Raw genomic sequence first — 19515 nt, 5'->3', positions numbered from 1 at the left:
CAGGCCAAATGTCCAACCCCCAGAAAGGGGTGGGGCAGTACTTTGAACTACATGTACTACAGTTTGTTGATAATGTGTCATTCCTAACAAAGTCTCCGTTATACTTTGAACTGGATTTTTATAATAAATTTTCATTAAACCAACCAGTGGAGTTTTTTGTAAAATATCTTGGCAGGGTCCTTACAGGGAGGGGCTATGGCTTAGTGGTCAAGCATCTGCTTGGCATGCAGAAGGTTCCAGGTTCAATCCCCAACATCTCCAGTGAAAAAGACTAGGTAGTAAGTGATGTGAAAGACCTCTGCCTGAGACCCTGGAGAACTGCTGCCAGTCTCAGTAGACAATACTGACCTTGATGGACTGATGGTCTGATTCAGTATGATTGTGTTCATGTGAATGTACCTAGATTTATATATTATTTAGCTTATTTTTTACCCCTTTTTAAGTCAAACAGAGCTAAACTACAAGAGATGAATTACATGAGGATGCTCACATGAACGGAGTTGCAATGTTAGCCAGGAAGCAGAGTTTTAAAAGAGATTGGAAGGCTTTGTCAATTTCCCCTCTCTACAGATCCAGCAAAGATCTTCTCAGAGGGTTTTTTAATTTCCTCTTCACCTCCTAGAAGGGGAGGTGAAACTGATAGAGCCTTGGGAGGTAAAGAGGAAATTAGCAAACCCTCTGAGGAGTGATCTTTGCTGGCTCTGAAGAGAGGGTAAATTGACAGAGCCTTCAGATGTGTCTTTTAAAACTCAGCTTCCCAGCTTAAATTGCGACTCACTCCACATGTGTGTCCTCGTGTAATTCATCTCTTGTAGCTTAGCTCTCAGTTACAATAACACACACCCCAATTAATGGCAGTTACAATATAGAGAACCAGCATGGTGTAGTGGTTAGAGTGTTGTACTAGGATCTGGGATACCCAGATGTGATTCCCTACTCTGCCATGGAAGCTTCCTGGGTGACCTTGGGCCAGTCACAGACTATCAGCCTAATCTACCTCACAGCATTGCTGTGGGGTAAAATGGAGGAGAGGGGAATTATGTAAACCACCCTGGGTCTGCATTGGGGAGAAAAGTAGGATATAAATAAAGTCAGTTAAAAAAAACCCAATATCATAAAAAGGAGCTGAGGAGAGGCATAAGATGTCTGGCTGCTGCCTCTTCTTCCTGTGGCTTTTGCAGAGGAAAAAGGAGCTGTCGGAGTTAAATCCAGGCCTCATAAAGACTGCCTGGCTGCGGCCTCTTCTCCTTCTCTATTGCTGTGTCACAAAACTCTAGAGAGTTGCTCACCCAAGTGTAGGTGCTAATCACACAGTGTTCACAGTCAGACCCCCTCTGGAAAAGGACAGTTTATGGATATGAAATATCAAAAAACCCTCCTCATGTCCATAAGCACAAAACACTGCCTGGCAGAACAGATCCCAACCCTGACAGAAGTTGGAAAATTAACCAGAAAGTGTGTCAGATTGACTAGCTGTCCCTCCACACTCCATAGAAACACTTAAGTGAAACAAAGAAGTCTTCCAGGAGATGCAGCTTATCTTATCAATGCCCTTCTGTATCTTCTCTCACCCAACGTCCCAATCAGAGCTTTTTGCGAACCTGATAGCTCTCCCCATCTAGCAATTGCTGGGTCATCGAGCCCTATTCACATCTTTTGTCTACCTCAGGTAGAGCCATCAAGCTTTCCCAATTCACTGTTTCACCTCCAGACAAACCATCATGTTATTGTTTTGGGGGCAGAAGATGTAATTCTGCCTCAGGGTATGTTTTGTTACACTGGAAATGTTGCCACTAGGCTTGCCTCATTTCCATATCAAGTATCTAAATTAGTGAATATTTCTTAGCACCTACTGTCATCTTCTATCTCTTTGAAAACTCAAATTTTGAAGAAAGACTAGACACATAAAATGTTACATACAGAAATGTACATCAGCGACCCTAGGAAACTTTCCATTCAGTATTCTGTGTAAGCAAGCAACCATTCTTACCTGTGCATAGACAATGGTTTCATTGAACAAAACTTGCATTTGACCTTAGACTTGAAATTCTAGTGTGCCTCATCCCCTTTAGCATTCAGCTGTCTAGCTGTAGGCTACTCTTTGACATCAGATCAGCTAGACCAAGGACAGCCAGAGGGATCGTGACTCAGCCCCATTGTGACATCAAAGTAGAGCAGTTGCTTGCTACTGGACAACAGACATTGGCAAGTCTGAGAATCCAAGGACAGGTGGCTAATGGACAATAGAGCCAGTTACTTTGCTAGGAGAATGGAAATATGTCACTGTAATGACAGGCCCTTGGCCAGTTATCATTTTTTCAAATCCCTGCATGATGAACCTCAACCCTCTCAATGTTATCAAATTACACCTTGTGTAATATTTGCTGCGGCAGATGTTGTAAGTAAGGCTGTGCAGCAAAGGGCTGTTATTTTAATGATGGATAAAATGGCTACTCCTCTGGGTTTGTGTTTCTTACCCAGTGTTTCCCAGATCAGCTTCCTTCATGGAACACATGAAGCTTCCAGTCACGGAACACATTGTTCCTAGTGTGAATCATTTCATTATACCCATTGTGTTCTAAATATGCGGTCAAAGTCCAGAAATGTCAAGGTACATTTTGATTTTGGGGGTTGTGAGTCAGGAATTGTTGCCCCATAATCTTAGTTTCTCTGGAGTGCGCTTTTGCTGTGTTCCCAGTAAGGGAAAAAGCTATTTGATTTCAACTCTTTATGAGTTGTCAAGGATATAATTGCATTAGCCACTTGACAAAAAGTTGTTTTAAAAGTCATTTACGTTGACATAGCAGGATGGAGTGGGTGGCTAAGGACTTCAGAATTAAACAAGATTCTTTTTTTTAAAGATCCAGATGAAAAATGTATCTGTTTTCATGAACCTCTTTTTCCTTGCTTGTTCTTAGACCATGGAAGGGGTTATATGTTTGTGTTCTTGTGTATTATGGCTACGATGATGATTTGATTAATTGACTAGACTAGCCCATCACATTTTGACAGATTAAAAAGACGTCCGCTTCTCACCCCAAGTGTGCTCAAAAACATACAACCTTCCATTCTTCCTCCTTTCTCATCTTGAAAGGGTCCTTTTAAAGTGTTGTGTACTGTGACACATGTTATCAATAGACAGTTATGCTGATATGAATATAAGAACAGCCTCGTGTCTGGCTCTTCCTCTGTGGGTACAAAATCCAGAGCTGCAGCCCCCTTCATGGATGCCTCATTCAGTGTCTAGCTGATGAAGAAGCCTCAGAGTAGGGTGAAGGAGAGAGGTTACAACCACACCCTTTCCTGTCTCCTAAGGCTCTCAAGTGAGCCTTAGGAGAACTCTGGCCCTTCTTCTCAGGCTCCCCTCATCTTCTCCTTTTGAGTCTGCCCCTGGAGGTGGGCAAGAAGAGCCTGGCCAGAGCCTTCCCCAGGCTCTCTCCCAGTCTCCCAAGGTGACAGGAGGCTTGTTGGCTGCTGCTCATACACGCTAGCCACTCCTGGGCTCCCCTACTGTCAGTCATCTGCCTCCCCACCCCTCACCAGGAAAGTGTTGCCGCGGTTGCTGACTGCTGCAGTGTTGGCTTCCACTGGGCCGGGCTCAGCTTTGCCTTTGCCACTGCCACCACTGAGTGGGCAGAGCCTTCCTTGGGCTGGCCTTCTGGATGTTGGGGGACCTGGCTGCTCTTGTGGTGCCATGCTGCTCCGCTGCGGATGCAATGCCAGTGTCCACCAGTGTCTTTTCATTTGTCGCCTCTGTATTATGGAATGCCTTTTCCCCTGGGAAGCTTGACTTACATAGTCATCTATCTGCTTCTGGATGCATGTAAACCATTTTTGTTCTGCTGTACTCCACTTTCAAGGGGTTGGCCTTTAAATGAAATTGAAGTTTATAAGTTTATCTGCTGTTGTTTTGATCTGTTTTACAGAACTGATTAACAGATTTTATTTATTTATTTATGTTATTTATAGTCCACCTTTCTCGCTGAGACTCTCCGTGGATTACAGCGTGAGTTAGTATAGTCAGTTTCAAGGACATTTCAATAAGCAATGTAATAAGGTCTAGATTTAAAACCAGCAGAAATCCAACACGGAGCTGAAGAAATGCTGAAACAGGGCGTAAGCAGTTCTAAGACTGATACGTTAAACAATATACAACTACCCAGTAGGATCATAGTCAAAGCAACAGATAGCACACAGTAGCACATAGTAGTAAAGTCCATAGTCCCTATCCCTCTAATTCTTTTGTTGCTAGATTTTTAGGTTGTGAATTGTTTATAAATTCTTCTTTAAAAAGCAATATACAAATGAGGTAAATAAGTAAATACACTTAATCAATTCAGTTATCTTTAAATGAGTGAGTCCTTATATTTATGAATGTGAACACACACACACACACACACACACAAAGGACTAAACAGTTTTGCAAAATTTAAGAACTAACACGATTTCTAGGAGTTTGGGAGGAGGAGAACCAGGGCATAATCCCAGGTTGCACTGACTGTCATGTGCTTGGACTTTTCTATCTATCTATCTATCTATCTATCTATCTATCTATCTATCTATCTATCTATCTATCTATCTATCTATCTATCTATCTATCTATCTATCTATCTATCTATCTATCTATCTATCCATCTGAGAAAAAACATACCTATGCTCTTCCAAAATCCAAAGGTTTAATTGGAGAGGAAATGCTAACTAATTGGTGTCTGTATTTACCTTTCAGGAGAAATCTCCTATTTGTCTAAAGCACAACATTTCATGTTTCAGAAGACAAAAGCCCAGTCCTTAAAAATCACAATTTATATATATGAGAATCAGGCATGAAAATAACAGCTGAATCAATTAAACTTGATTTGGCAGATCTGTTTCTGACAAATAGAAAGACATTTCTGATTAGTCCCAAGAAGAAAAGAGGGAGAAAAAAAACCTTCTCCCCCCCCCCTTCACACTCCTTCTATTCTCTCCTTTAAAGCCAGGAGATGTCAGAAGGGGGTGGGTAGTGATATGCAAAAGACGGCCTCCATAACCAAAGTAGCCTGCAAAATTAGGTGTCAGCATGCAAAGCTTATTGATGTATGAATGCGGAAAATGAAAGCCTGCAGTAGACAGACAGGGCTAAAGGTGAGACAAGCACAGGGAGAGCAGCTGTACATCTACGTCAAGGTGTTGCTATATAAGACTTGCTTTTTTTTCTGGAGGGCCACAGCCTAACAAGCAAAGCTGGGCCATAAATGATGAAACAATACAATGTAGGCAGTCACTGTGTGAATATCAAATAAATTGACTTGGTCTCTCCTTCCATTCTCTTCAACCCCCCCCACTGCCTCCCCTTCGACTCCCCCCCTTTCAAAGTATGCCTGTGTATTCATTAATAAATTCATATCCTGAGTTTTCAATAAAAGAGAGAAAATGCAGTGTAAACTGGAGTTACTTAGTGACACCCGGCTCATTGCTTTTTATTGTCGCTTGCAGCTACGAAGCCTTCACAAGTGCACTGGTAGAATTTATTACTGTCTGTCTTTGTGGCAACTTGGCGAAGGGAGCCTTTTGAAGAAAATTGACCCGCACTTCATGAATATGATGAAAAATGCCAATAACGCTACAAAGACGACGCTCTTGACATTAGTGGGCTGAGAACTAAGGAGACGGTAATGAAAGGGTTGCAATTATGAACCCGTTACGCTTTCTTCCACGCCATTGGGGGGTTGTGCAATTTCAGACAGTTGCAAAGTCCTGCTATCTGGCTTTGCATACAGCCTCCCAGGGCATGCTGGGAAAGCCTGGATGCTCTTCCATCTCCCTTGTCCTAGAGTGCTTTAGACAAGAAAGGGTGAATAAAGGAGGATAACCTTGTCAGAAGCCAACATTATTGGTCTGTTTATGTATTGATTTCTACGTTAGTCTGATCTACAGGACATATAGCAATTCTTAAGATAAAAAGATAAGATATAAAAGGCATCTACAATGGCAAATTCTAGGGTTGAGTCAAAGGAAGATTACCCCACTTTCACCACTCACCAGATGGCTCATCTTTTTTTTTTTTTTTGCCACTCTGATTCTAGGTTCAAAGGCAGTAAGCCGCTGAATACTAGTGGCAGTGAGGAAAGTATTCAGGGAAGACCCTCTTGTCGTGGTCTTTCTGGCGGCATCTGGTTGGCAGCTGTGGTCATATGTGTGCTAAACTTGTATTGTGATCCGGTGAAACCTCAACTCTGCTTGAGTTTTAAATGATGGCATTCATCCTCAAAATGGTTTGGAGGATGGGAAAAGGGCTCCCATATATTTGTATGTAGAGGCAGGAGTGGCTTTGCCTGCCCCTGCTTTCCACACAGCCTGCTCTGGCAGACAGAAAGTTGCTGAGGTGGGGGCCTCTTTCTCATACTTCCTCTTCCACATCTTTCCTGGGCAAACATGCTAAACAGCAACTTGTATCTCCAGCAGTCAAATCTCTGCAGAGAAATCTGCTCCTTGTATTCCATCCAAGCTCCTTTGAGAAAGATCACATTACTTCTTCAGTGGGTGGCTTATTTATTTATTTATTTATTTATTTATTTATTTTTTCAATTTATATACCGCCCATCCCCAGGGGCTCTGGGCGGTGAACAGTTAAAATCGATAAAAACAAAAACTAAAATCAATATACAAATAATAAAACAAATTAACAAGGTGCAGTGGTGGGGAGAACCTTCCCCATCCCAAAGGTGGGAGGCCGACATGGCACCGCCCCCTTCAATCACCAAACGCCTGGTGGAACAGCTCTGTCTTACAGGCCCGGCGGAACGATAATATGTCCCGCTGGGCCCGGGTTTCCATTGACAGAGCGTTCCACCAGGCTGGGGCCAGGTGGAACATTCCATTATAATTTAGGCACAAAATTAATCACTGAACCACTGTTAAAAAAGCAACAATTGAAGCACAACACATGAGGATGCCTTGGGGTTGACAGATTCCCCCTCCCCTTGCAACTGGTGCATATGTGGAGGGCTTACTGGATCACGGGAGCCCTTGTTGGTGATGTCATGATGTTGTTAGCGATACTCCGACATCACTTCTGGAAGAGATGTTATCACATTGCCAGTGCCACCAGGACGGCTCTGGCGCTTGGCAAAACAATATGGGTTTTGCCCAAATACCAGAGCTTCACCTGTAAGATGTGACATCACTTCTAGGCATACCGGAAGTGATGTCAGCACATTGTCAGCAATATGATGACATTGCCAAGAAGGGCCTACATTTCTGGTAAGTTTACCCCATTTTGTGCCATTTCCTCCCTACCAGCCAGTTGGGTAGTGGTGGAAAGTGTCAGCTGGGGGCAGGGATACCTCAACCTAAATAGGAGACTAGGAAGCTTATTAAGGTACCTTCCAGCTCTAATACTCTATGACTCTGTGCTCATTGCAGAAACAATGACTCTCTCTGTATAATCTTGTATCACAATTTGAGAAGCAACCCTCAAATCCATATCAGAGAATACTACTACCCAGGGAATGATGTGGGGAGGTGTTGCATTTTGTCTTAAAAAGGATTTTAAAAACTAAACGGAGGAACTAAGACTGTAACACGCAAGACCATGTGGCTTGTAAATGGGAAAAAAAGTGGGCATGGCCCCGTATTGAATGTTTTGACACATTCTGAACTTGCAAGTCAGCAATAAAATTTTGCTTGTCACTAAGACAAACTAGGAATGCTAAGTCCTTGGTCTCTCTGGTTATAGAACACTTGACTGCCATATTTATTGCCAGGGTTGCTCATTTCTTCCCTGCCAATAAAATAAATTAATTTCACAGCCAAACAACTTACTTAACAGACTTGGATAAGTTTCTTTATGGGAAAAATGCGGACCAGTTAAAAAAAAGCTTAACTCGGAGCTCAATAAAGGGGCCAGGAAAAAAAGGAAAACACCTTCAGTTTCTGACTGCACGAGGGCTGCTGTGATGGAGTAGCAAAAGATGGAGCCAGTGCCTTCGCTACTGGTGACCTTCCATGCTGAATACAGCTTGCCCTCTGTGTGCAAAGGGCTATGAGGGGCTCAACGTACCAGGCTTTTCTGTCTTCTTGGGACTGCTAAAAGTAGGGGTCTCTGAGCACCAGGCAGATGACCAGACATGTCTGGTGAGCTGTCTTCAGTTTGGACACAATGGTGTAAACAGGGGTCTGTTCAAATCTCATTCAATTGAAAATGTACTAAGTGTCCAAGACTCTTGTAAGAAATACTATGATAATTAAAAACACAGAACTTTGGAATCTCATAACATTAATAAGTAGCAATAATAATACTTGTATTTTTTATAATAATAAATTTTATTTATCACCAAAACAATAAACAACTTCAACCATACAACTTAAACAGTAAATACAAAAAGTAATATATGGAAGTAACAAAACGATACTCTTCATAAATAAAATTGCTGACAGAATGCTATGGTTTGCAGTTCTTACAGTTAAAGATATACAAAATTTTCTTGAAGCAACTTAGCTCATAACTAACTATCTAGTATTTTCTGATATAAATGGTTTGGAGGATTTGCTTCTGTCCTATCAATGTAGTCTAAGAAATGCCACCATTTTTCATAAAAGTTGGATTTGTGTGTTGTGTTGGTTAAATTGTCTGTTATACTTGTATTTATAAAGTGCTCCTGTGTCAAAAAAGCTTCACATACATTATCTTGCTGTAATCTTTACAACAATCTTGTAAGGTAGGCCATTGCTATTATCCACCCTATTGCTGATGAAGAGTAATATGGGAAGTTGCCATTTTTTATTCAAATGATAGTTCTTAGAACTCTTATTAGAATTACCTGATGGATGTGTATTTTCCTATTTCTATGACTTAACACACAGAGATATGCCTCACTGGCCAATAATTTCATTTTTGATAAGTTTAGAAGGATCTAGGAGTGTGTAGCAAAAAAATGGTATTTTTCAAATTCAGGTGGTGAGAAGCTGATAAATATCAGTATTCCTGATATTTGAGTCCAAAAATACCAGTATAGTATTTTGATTCGAGTTGTATTCAGAAATCTGAATGTACTTAACTCTATTATTTCATATGGAGGAACCTACCTGGGAGGCTGGGAGTGTCTTTTGTGCCATCTCCACTAAAATCACAGTGATCCTAGTCACAGAATTATAGAATCATTGAGTTGGAAGGGATATCCAGGATCATCTCGTCCAACCCCCTACACGATGCAGGAAATTCACAACTACCTCCCCCGCCCCATCCTTCCAGTTCACTACAGTACCCCCAAGTTTCAAGAAGATTGGACCAAGGGGCCCACTTCTATGGGCTGCTGAACAAGGTGCCCCCAGCCATTCTCTATTGTTTCTTATGGTGGGGGGGGGGGGAATCCAAGGCTTTCCAAGGCAAAGAAATATTAACCAAAGTGAAGAAAGGGACACTGTTGCAAGCTCAACAGAACCAATGCCATGCACAGAAGCCAAGAAGAACCCAGGGCCAGTGTGGTAACAGAACAGAACCAAGTACTAACATCCACCGCATAGCAGCAGAACCACCAACCTGGCCCAAGCACAGCCAGTCACCTGGCCGTGGCAAGCAAGAACACGCACAGTAAGTGGATATAAGATCCCTGTCCCAAAGAAGGCATCAAAAAGCAAGAAGGGTAATTTGGGGTGACCCAAGTTTTCCTCTTTCTGCAGTCTGCAGCCTACACTGTCACTCACTGGCTCAAAGCATTGAGACAGAGTTGCAGAAGCTGCCCTTCATCACTCGTGCTCCTGTTCCCTCCCACCCATGTAAAAGAGAAAGTTAACAACACAATAGCATTCACTAGCTTTCTTTTGGGTGCTTCGGTGGGTTTGCTTCTGCTTGTTTTAATTTAACATTGGTACATGTATGGTGTCAATTCTTTGTTGTCCCTAACATCTCTCTTCCTGTTACAGCGGCAAGAGAAGAGAAGAGAACTTTCCCCCATCTTTCCAACACAGACTAACAGAAGATTCAGACACAAGGAAGGCATGCTCACTTCACTCACTCTTAAAGTCCAGAGTTGGGAAACTGAAGAGCAACAAGTTGCCCTTCAGGGCTGACAATGTTTCCTGCATGGGAGAAGACACACTAGCTCAACATGCTCATCAGTGGACATGAGAAGAGCCTCTGAGCCTCCTGGGAGAGGTCTGGCCAGACTGCCTCTTTGTTGGCCCAGTCGCTCAGAGGACCGGTGGCATGCAACTTGCAGGGATCTGAGAAGTAGCCCCTGTCTATTGCCTCTATAAAATCCTGTCTCATGTGTCTCACATTTCCAGAGGGTATACAAGCCTCAGCATGGAATAAAGCCTGGTAGCAACCAGCCCATTGACCTCCCCCCATCTCACCCTGCCTGATGCTGGTTGTCCAGTTGTCCCAGTCTCACCCAGAAGCTCATCAGGTTGCTACCAGTGCACAGTCAGCAAGAGGTACACATGACTGAGGGCAGGTCAAGATGTCTGATGTGAAGTACACACTTCTTCCACAAGCACGGGACAACTGTGCCCTCACATAGTCCTTGGCAGCCCTGTAAAAGGAGGGCACCATGGTCCTGTTCAGCATGGTGCAGGAAGGGGGCATGTACCAAGTACAGACTCCTTGGAGCAGCCAGTGGAAGCTGACATCCTTGACTACAGAAAAGGGACATTTGTCTAGAGCAACCATCTTGCCAATAAAACAAATTATCCTCTTCTCTGCCCTCTGGACCCCCTCTTTTGGTACACTAGTGCCAGCCCCACCAAACATCTGTGGCAGAGATGATTGGTGTCCCTTCCCTACAGGAGATTTTTAGGGAGAGAGCGCCAGAGGTGGTCACAGGATGACCCCCTCCTGGCTTGCTGGCGACCATGTGGTACCAGAGTCTCTCTCCCCCTGGGTAGCACTGCCTGGCAATGCCTTTTCATGTGGTTTCTGTGTACAGTAGTCAAGAGATGAGCCATGTCTTCCCTCAACTGATCTAGGCCCTACACAGCTGGCATTTTGAATAACGGGAGTCCTCTGTCTTCTGGAAGTGATCTTAGACAGCAGAGGTGTAGGGGAACCCATGCTGCCCTGCAGCTGTGGACACCCCAGGAGCTGCCTCCTGTGAGGTACTTGGGGTAGACACACTGTGTCTGGGGTGCAGGGGAGAAATGGCCGAAGGTGAAGAGGTTGAGATAGCAGCACCCTGGGGGGGGGCACTTCCTCCATTTCTTTTTCTTATGCCACTTCTATGCACTCCTGCCACTCCCTGAAAGGCCTGCTACTGACCTCAGAGGAAACCAGGGAAGGGTCACCAGTTATTATCTTCTTCTCTAGTTAATCCTCCAGCGTCCTTTGGGTCCATGGGGTGAGTTCAAGGACTGGAAGACTCACATCCTACAAGTCCACCCCAAAGCACGCCTCATGGTGCTCCTTTCCCACTAGTGAGTCACAGCAGCTCTCTCCACTAGTAGTTCAGAGTAGACCTAGCTGAATTGTGCTACACTCACTGAGTGCTAACCTACAGAGCTTTTCCAACTTCCCCATTTTGGAGGGCAATTGGGCAAAACTTAAATAACCAGATTCAATGAGGGAGAAACTCAAAAATAGTGGATCCCCCCTCCCAACCAAAACTCCAAAAGGGGGGAAAAGACCAAAGAAAATAAAGTTTTAAAGAAAAGTTTAAAAGGAAATAACAGTTTTCCCTGTTCCCTTACCACCCCCAACCTAACACCAGGCCAACGCTCCTCCCCTGCAAAACTAGAAAAATAACTGACTTTTCAAACTAGGCAGGCCATCGTCTTCCAGTGGTCCCAGGCAGCTGTTCCTCAATGGTCTGGTCAGGCAACAGAGTAATCAACAAGGTGCAGAATCCCAAAGAGAGTGGTAATCCAAAAGCCAGACTCCCAGAGGATCCAGAAGTGAAGATCTCTCAACAGCACACTCTTCAGAAATCTCAGTCTAAAATGGAGTCTGTTCTGAGCCAGGACTGCTTTTATGTTCTTGCAATAATTTGAAAAAGGCTCTCCTATCAAAGGATCCCTGTGATTGGCCAGACAACTACAGCTCCTCCAAAGCCACATCTCATTGGTCACTTACTGTCTTACTCCCCTTCCTTCCTCCCTCACTTCTTCTCCTTGCTGCCTGCCCCAGGAAAAAAGCCCAGGAAAAACAAGCCTAAAGCCAGCCAGCTTTAAAATGGCTGGAGAGGTGATTCCCAGATAAACTTGAATAATTTGGGTATATTTAGAAATGCAGTATTTGGTATTCCCAAATATACATACTGAATATATTTGGTACAGCTGAATATATATTTGGATAGGCAACTCACTTCCTACTCTGATCTGCCTCCAGAGGGTGCTGCTGTGGAGGGAAGCCCAAAAGAGGAAGCTCATCCCTCCAAAAGCGGACCGTGGTGGGAAGCCCAAGTGAGGAGCAGTCGTTGAGCAGACAGCAAGGCCTTCAACTTGCCTTCAACCAGCTGGGATCAGAAGTGGAGCAAGTGGCAATGTTCACTCCCTCTTCAACTCACTGTAATTGTCATGGCCCAGTCTGAGAGTGAGGTCTCCTCTGGAGGAGAGGAGCCTCATGTAGCCAGCCAGGACTCCTCAGGAGAAGAGGAGCCCTGTGTAGCCAGCCCTAGCCCTGATTCAGCAGAAGCCAGCAATCAGGAGCAACAGCTGCTGGCTGATCAGAGCTTACAGCCAGCAGCTGAGGCACCAGCACCCTCTAGCTCCAATACTACAGAGGAAGCTCAGCCAGGGACTTCTACAGGTGCAGCGCAGCCAAGAGCCTCCACTCCCCCCCCCAGGTTCACCCACGCCCAAGGAACGCTGCAGGCAGTGCCAGAGACTGGAACTGCAGGAGAGACGGCGCAGTGCTCGCCTCTTGAGCCAACGCCAGCTGCTGGAGAGTGACGATGAGTAGTGGCAGGATAGAGCCCCAGCAGCTGGCTGAAAACCACGCCTGGCTATAAGAGCCAGTCTGGAGGAACTGCTGGGCGTGGAAGCAACGTGTCTACTGCCTGCAACCACTCTGTGTTCTGTGAACCTTGCCCGTGCCTGCTTTTGGACCTGACACTATCGGTGACTGACCTTGGACTGTGCCTGACATCGCTCTTGGACTCTGGACTCACTCCTGGCTTTATCTAGTGCTCTGACCACCAGTTTGACTTGGCTTTTGCTCTTGGAACTCCCCTTTGACTTTGGCCTTAAGGTTTGGACTTGAACCACCCTGCTTGGGCTGGCCCAGCCCGTGACAGAAATCAAGTGTGGAGCAGGTGGCAATGCCCGCCCCTGACTTCACCCAGCTGGAATCAGGAGCGGAGCAGGTGGCAATGCCCACCCTCTTTCATCTGGATGGAACCAGGCATATAGCAGGAGGCAATGGCCAATCCTCTTCACCCAGATGGGATCAGGAGCAGAGCAGGCAGAAATGCCTGCCCACCCTTCACCTTGTCGGTATCAGACTTAAAGCAGGCAGGAATGCCCACCCCTATTCATCTGGAAGGAATCATGTGCAGAGCAGGAGGCAATGCCTGTCCCCCCCTCACCTGTCCAGGATCAGGAGTGGAGCAAGTTGCAATGCCCTCCCCCTTCACCCAGCCAGGATGAGGCACAGAGCAGGTGGCAATACCTGCCTCCCTTCATGCAGCCAGGATCAGGAGCGAAGCAGGTGGCAATGCCTACCCCCTACCTCCACCAGGGTGGGATCAGGGATGAAGCAAGTGGCAATGCCTGCCCCCCCTTTACCCAGCCTGGATCAGGAGCGGAGCAGGTATTAGGTTTGGAGTAGGCGGCAATGCCCACTGCCCCTTCACATGGACAGAATCAGGTGCAGAGGATGCCCATTCAGGATCCTTTTCATAGATGGAGGGCTGTGTTGAGGGAAAAGGCCAGATTATACTCTTGGTTTAAGTCCCCTGGCCCCTGCACAGGCAATATATAGGCAATATATAGCAAAGACAGCAAGAGATGCTTCAGCTGAAGTTGCTCAATGTTTGTGACAGTTTTATCCTTTGAGGGGAGCATTTCCGCATTTACAGGAGTAGATATGGGCACAAACAGAAAAAGAATGAACATAGAGTTCATTGTTCATTGCCATCCACGAACAATGAACATTGATTAACATGACCTGTTCACGAACATGTTCATTGTTCGTGGGGTCCAGCAGGCCCTCCTCCAGCTATCAAGATCCCTACCGCACCACTCCCAGAAACCCTACCTGAGCAGGCAGCAGGAAATGTACCAATAATAAATAATAGCTTGGCCCCAGAGCCTGGCAGCAGCCCTGGAACCTGAAGGGGTAGGTCTCTACCGCACCATTCCCAGAAACCTTACCTGAGCAGGCAGCAGGAAACGTACCAGTAATAAATAATAGCTTGGCCCAGAGCCTGGCAGCAGCCCTGGAACTTGAAGAGGTAAATTCCTATTCCACCACACACAAAGAAAATTCAAGCTCCAATGCCTCTCCCTGTCTCTCTCTCAAAATGCCAACAGCAACTGTCTCTCCCTCACTGTCTGCAAAACCAGAGCTGGAAGCCCTCCTCCCCCCTGTTCTTTGCTTCCTTGTAACAAATGTGGATCTCCACACTTGAAAGGAAGACCTGCCTATCAAGCTAAATTGGGCTTCGATTGGGGTTTCCAGGGCAACAGCAGGAGTTCAGACAGAGGTCAGGAAGTCCCTGCCTCTGGTTGCCAAGGGAATTGATTGCAGGTGCCAGATTGTCTGGCTTGACGAACAGCAATGAAGGAGGCTTGCAATGACCACCTGTTAGTTTAGAATGGGGCCTCACAAACAGCTTGTTTGCGAACAGCTGATTGGGCTGTTTGTGGCTTATTTTAGTTTGTATTGCTGTTCATGCCTATCTCTATACAGGAGACACGTTAACAATTTGTCAGATATTTATATTGAGGTTTCAGAGGAAATGAAATTTTAATCAGTATTCTTACCAATTTTTTTTCAAAATTCTGAAGATGTGGCAGAAATTCTATACAGGTGAATGCTATGCAAATTTACTAAAAAGTATTTCACTGAATTCAATGTAAACATGAGCAACTATTCCCCTTTCCTTTTTATATTCATATATATATATTTGTCAGCAAGTTTGGTTCTCCATTTTTGGTTGTATAAATTCACTTGTATGCATGCTGTATGGGTTTTATGCAGAATTTGTATGCTAGGTCATTTCCCTGTATAATAATATATAGAATTTAACACAAAATATGCAAACTTGAAAAAATACATACTTTTTACAGGAAAAATTCAGAGAAAGGAAATAGAAATGGTGTGACAAAAAAAATCACAGGTACATTTTGCACAAGGGGAACTGTAACTGCAAAGGGGATTTGTTAATGAAAACAACAGGCAAGAGAAATTCAAAACCCTTCCTTCTTCAGTAGGACTAATAACTCCCAAAGAAGTGTGCATAGGATTGCAGACTTCCTGTTGTAAGATCTGTGGGCTGTGGTTTTCTTCAGCACTCGCCCCAAAACTGTATGCCCCATCATCCTTTGTACTTTCTTGCAAGAATCTACAGTGATATCTTGGTTAGCTTCAGTGTTGTTGACCACAAAAGCTACAATTCTCATTTTCTACACTGCTCTTTCTCAATGAAACTTCACTGAAAAATTTCAGGGCTTCATAAATTATACCACTTCAAAACAAGATAAAAAAACCCATACCATTCATTACGTGCTGGCCTTTCTTCATCTTCCTTGCAAGATGTTGGATTTTGTTTTAATAGAGATGAAAACGTTCCCTCCCTTCTATTCCTGTACCGTATGATGAGTTCACTCTGCCCTGTATCCTACTCATCCTGAATTCTGATTTAGCTAGGAAAATGTCTAGCATGGATTCCAGAATTAGAGCATGAGCTGTTTATTGCACCTTCATTTCCATCTTTGTCCTCTCCTCTATGTTTGATCCAACATTACAAATAAGGAATCTTACAGTATTGTACATATGATTGTATGAGGATCCTTTTTGTGACGTGTTTTACCAGGACACATGTGGCATCATACAGTATTACCAAAAAACCCCAACCCTATCTTGATACAATTATACAATCAGATCAAAACTCCTTTTTATTTATGAGGTGTTTCATCAATCATTCGTGTACATACACTTTGGTAAAGAATCTTGAATCGGTTGGTTTTCTGTGTTTTAGCAATGAACATATGTAGCTGCCTTATACTGAATCAGATCGTTTTTCTATCAAGGTCAGTGCAGCTTTCCAGAGTTATAGGTAGACGTGTTTCACATCCAGGGATTGAATCTGGAAACTTCTGCATGGCAAGCAGATACTCCACCACTGAGCCACAATATTTGTCAGAGATGCTTTAGGCTCATGCTGCATTAGGCAGGGGGTTAGACTAGAATGTCTGTATGGCCCCTTCCAGCTCTGTGATTCTGTGATTCTGTAATCTTATTCCAGTGCACACTTGCACATCATTTATATGGAGGGGAGAAATAAAGAAATTAAAAGATACTGCAAACCATTATATTGCTGTCCTTCCCTTCTCACAAAGAGCTTGGGGAAGCATACATGGTTTGCTCCCTTTTCTCACAACAAACTTTCCGATTTGAGAGAGGATTTGAACTGAGGTCTCCTTGATTGGAACATAACACTCTAACCACAGTGCTGTGTTGGCTCTCATGCATGTACCATGCTCAGTACAAATTAAAAACAGAATCACAGTGGCTTCCTAATACTTCGGTTTGGAAACTTTACCACAATCAGGGGAGAAATTAAGATAAGGAGAATTTTGGAAACTTCCTTACCTTTAAAGCAATTTGCAATAAGATATGCATGAGCAGACAGTTCATAACAGTCAAATAAAATGATGGAAAGTATTATAAATAAATGTCTGTTTAAGAACTAAACCTAGAAAAATGAAATGATGGACAGTTTTATTTTACTTGTAGGTAAGGATATTCTGGGGTGAGGTAGGGATGTTCTAAAACCTTTTCTGCATCCCATACAATTCCTTGGCTGCTTCTTCCAAGCAGGAAACTCCAAAACCACTGCAAAGTTCTACTTCAGCTGAAATTCTCTGGCATAGAGATGGGCATGAAACAGGAAAAAACTGAACCCTGAGTTTTGTGGTTTATCGCGTTCTACGAACCACGAACCATGAATTTTCACAAAATTGCCCTTTTTCATGAAACAATTCATTAGGTTTGTGATTCGTCAGATCCCAGGGGCCCTACAATGGCTCCCTTCATACCAAGAGATGCCAAACTCATAGGGAGACTTCAGCAAGCTCTCCTCCAGCTGCCCTCCAAGTTTGGTGAAGATTGCAATACACTGACTGGGAGACTGACTCCTTTCTGTCCCCCTGGGTGCCATGGGCTCGGAGGGTGGGGGTGGCCCACAGCACCCCCTTCCTTGTGCCCTTACTGGTACCCACCAATTTTGCCAGATGGATTCTGTCTGTGGCTCATAGTACGGAATGGGAGCTCTCAGGTTGGCAGGGAGAGCTGCCTATCAAGGTTATGTGGGCTAAGATTGGGGTTTCCATGGCAACAAAAGGTCTGCAGACATTCCGGGCCAATGTTGCCTAGGGAATCAATGGATTGGCGCCAGCCTGTCTGGCATCATGAAGCATTCATGAATCAAACAAACCAGCCCCCAAAGTCATGGATTTCATGAAAAAAAACAGCCCCACAAAACATATTTTCGCGATACACGAATCAGCACAATTCAATCCAGTCAGTGGCTTTTATGAGTCAATAGAATTTGTCATACTGGGGCATGCTCATAACTAACTGGATTGAACTACAGTTCCCTGGTTGCAGTGCAGGAAAGCACAAAATATTTTGATCCATTTTAGAATATTGGATTAACAAGTATATACTTGGTAAACTGGACAACATTGGATTATTATTCTTGTTGTTGTTGTTTATTTATAGTCTGCCTTTTTCACTAAGATCCAATGTGGATTACATATGGCAAGTGAATACAATATAATCAATAGCTAGGACATTCACAGGAAAAATACAATATGATCAACAGTTGGGACATTCAATGAAAACAGATACAATAGAGTATGGTAGCCACAAACTCGAAAACTAGTCGAAAGCTGAGTACATAGTTGAAACCTTTCTGAATACAAGCCATGCAGCTTCTCCCACCCATCCCAGAACCCCAGCAAGCTTGAGAAAACTGAGGAAATAGTCTCCTTTCTAAATTGGTTTTTTCCCTGTCAAGTGGATTGGGCAGATGTTGAATGGGAGAGAGAGGGTGAGACAGAGACAGTTCTGGAAAGTAGTGTGAGAATGTGTATGCTCAAACATTTTTGATACCATGTGGAACATTTTCAAAAAAGCAAACAAGACCGAGAGCGCTACTTGCAGTTTGCAGTACAAATTGTGTCTTGAACAAAAGAGTATTCACATTTCTTCTTCTAGTCATTGATTGTTTTGTCATTGTTTTTTGTTGTCCTCCCAGTTGGTTTTGTAGATTCATTTGTTTTGTGTACAGCTTTTATACATTATATAAATTGAATTGATAGGCACAACATATACCATTTATATGTATAATATACAATGCAGATTGACTCGCAAATAATATTGAAAATGCATCCATTTTATGGAAAGAATTTGGTGCAAGGAAATAGAAAATGGTAGATTCTTTTTTAAAATCATGCATTTGGATTGCATAAAAAAGAAGTGAAATCAGAACGGGGATTTTCAAGTCAAAACAGTTGGAACGAGAAATCTGAAACCATCCCTCCTTTAACCAAAACTCGTTGCCGGCTCTATCTATGCAGTGCCAAAGCGGTTCTGGGTGATGCCCTAGTGAATGGGACTTTTAATGTCACAGCAAAAGTGACTATTTCTCCCATACTTTTCTGTTTTCCTTTGGAAATATTTCACTAATTAGAAAGAGTGCCCATAAAGCTCGTTGATGAAAAAGGGTACACCTACGTTCCTTGCCAATCTGCTTTCATAAAGACGGCAAGGGGAAAAAAAATAAAGTGGCTGAAAATGAAAGGTTGTTTCTAGAGCTACCTAGCATAATAAGCTGGTAGTAGCCACAGGCGTGATTTTCTGTCCTTGTTCCAGCAAACCCATATTAACCCTTCATGTGGCCTGCCTTGCTCTTGATATATGCCATGTGTCACTTGCGGGTGCTACCTCTGGAGGTGTGCTTTCTGTCAGATCGCTCAATTAATTATAATTGTCCTGCCTTGAAAGGCATAGCCCAGGGCCTACCAGGGGGTGTGGCCCTCAGGGGGTTTCATTTCCAGCCCCAGCCTACAGACTCCAAGTCAATCAAGAGCTTCAGCTCATCTATATTTAATTTATGCCACTGTACCTTCATACTTTTTTTGCAAAAAGAAAGAAAGAAAAGGCATCATTACAGAGAAGAGGCAGGTGTGTGTCTTCCTGGCACTGCAGTGCTGCAAAACAATAAAAATTATCTGCATTGGCATAACAACGTCTCCAGAATCAGGCTAAAAAACTGGACTTGGAGGATGTGTATAGTTAGGGGCAGACTCTACTCCTGGCATTTGATTCAGAACTGACCTGTGAAAAGTAGATCTGTTCTGAATCAGTAAGAC

The sequence above is a fragment of the Eublepharis macularius genome, chromosome 1 (assembly GCF_028583425.1).
Source record: "Eublepharis macularius isolate TG4126 chromosome 1, MPM_Emac_v1.0, whole genome shotgun sequence".
Classification (NCBI taxonomy): domain Eukaryota; kingdom Metazoa; phylum Chordata; class Lepidosauria; order Squamata; family Eublepharidae; genus Eublepharis; species Eublepharis macularius.
Note: the sequence above shows the minus strand (reverse complement) of the source record.